At 37.5% G+C, this 1,539-nt stretch overlaps 1 long non-coding RNA gene across 1 annotated transcript; it reads right to left on the reverse strand.

Annotated features, from left to right (window-relative positions):
• Window positions 1–113: 113 nt before the first annotated feature.
• LOC123175735 (uncharacterized) lies at window positions 114–1,209 on the reverse strand. The gene is made up of 3 exons (XR_006488102.1): window positions 1,070–1,209; window positions 878–955; window positions 114–249 (listed from the first exon to the last, which is right to left on the reverse strand). It is a non-coding gene; the product is annotated as an uncharacterized lncRNA (long non-coding RNA).
• Between the last annotated feature and the right edge of the window lie 330 nt (window positions 1,210–1,539).

The raw sequence follows: 1,539 nt of genomic DNA on the forward strand, positions 1-1,539 counted from the left end.
ATCATGGTGCCCTGGCTCCATGGAGCACCAATTCAATGTCCAATATATACTGTATCAGTAGCGTTCTCCCTTACTGTTTGAAAACAACAGCTTGAAGTTATGATGGAGACGTAGTTGTGAAATGAGCAGCAGGGAGAGTGTCCAAGAATCAAATGGAGCATCTGAATTACCTGGGTGCTCATTGAAACAAATTGTGCAGAGATTAGTTCTACAGGAGCCATCGCACTACCAGACTTGAGTATGGTTATCCTGCCATCAAAACCAAATGGTTACTACAGGAGCATAACACTATAGAACACTTAAATGACAAAAAATGGGCGGTGCCAAACTTCTAGAGAGTATACTACTTATACTTGGTAAATCTATAATGCATTTCTTTGGATTGAACAATAATATCATAATCGAACCAATTTTTCTGCTGGTTAGCCTATTTCAGATTGTAAGCACATAATTGGTAAATCTATAATGCATTTCTTTGGACGAAAACAACCTATACTTTGATCCTAAGGGTACAACATGAATTACTTCTAGATAACTGATGCAAAGTATCAGTAGTTAGTGATATTTATACACATGGTCTGCTTATTCCCGTTCTTTTTCATTCATACATAATGAAATTTCAGCTACAAAGTACAACAGATCCGAAGAAGAAAAATAAAAATGCCACGAAACTACATGAACCATCTTAACTAATATAGATATAAGCCAAAAAATAATAGATGTACTGACAATGTCTAAATTAGCAGGTCACACAGTATTCAAAAGGATAAATATATAGCAATAGATAAGGCAAAGCACCACTGATAAAACACCATTACAGTATAGCAACTAAAAAGAAGAGGAAAATGAAATCCTCAGGAAAGGAAAAGGTCATTACCACACCTAATTGATGGTCTGCAGCATGAGTTCCAAGTGGATCCGTGAGGGATACACGGATTGCATCAACCAAGCCGTCCTTCAAGACAGCAAATAAAATATATCATGGAAGAACCAGAGGCATCAAATCACATAAAAGACATGGCATCAGCTTTCAGTCCACAAGGAGGTCGAGATTGAGATGGAGACGGACCTGTAGGGCATTGCCAGTCATGACGGACCTATATGCCCAGCTCTCTTGAATAAACTTCTTGGAACATAGTGTTTCTGAAAAAGCCACATAGATTTCAAGAATGAGTACGCCTTGACATCAAACCAAGAACAATTAGAAAATAAATGTTCTCATACCATATTGGAGTGAATGGTCCTAGGTACATGACACATATTGAGCAAATCCAAAGAATTTTATAAAATTGACAGACAACCATCTGATTATATGGACGGAAAGAGTAATATACTGGTATCCACTCCCTTGCGTATTTACATATTGAGAATATAGATATTGCAAGTCAGTATATCATCAGAAGATAGCAACAAAGAAAGTATTGGATAAGTGATGAGAAACCAATGACAAATGAATGATCCACTCTTACGGCCTCTCTTTCTCTTTCGACATTTCATGGTGACCTCCTATTTTGTCCCTCTCGAGCTGCAGGACACACA

Source organism: Triticum aestivum, unplaced genomic scaffold (assembly GCF_018294505.1).
Source record: "Triticum aestivum cultivar Chinese Spring unplaced genomic scaffold, IWGSC CS RefSeq v2.1 scaffold16117, whole genome shotgun sequence".
Taxonomy (NCBI): domain Eukaryota; kingdom Viridiplantae; phylum Streptophyta; class Magnoliopsida; order Poales; family Poaceae; genus Triticum; species Triticum aestivum.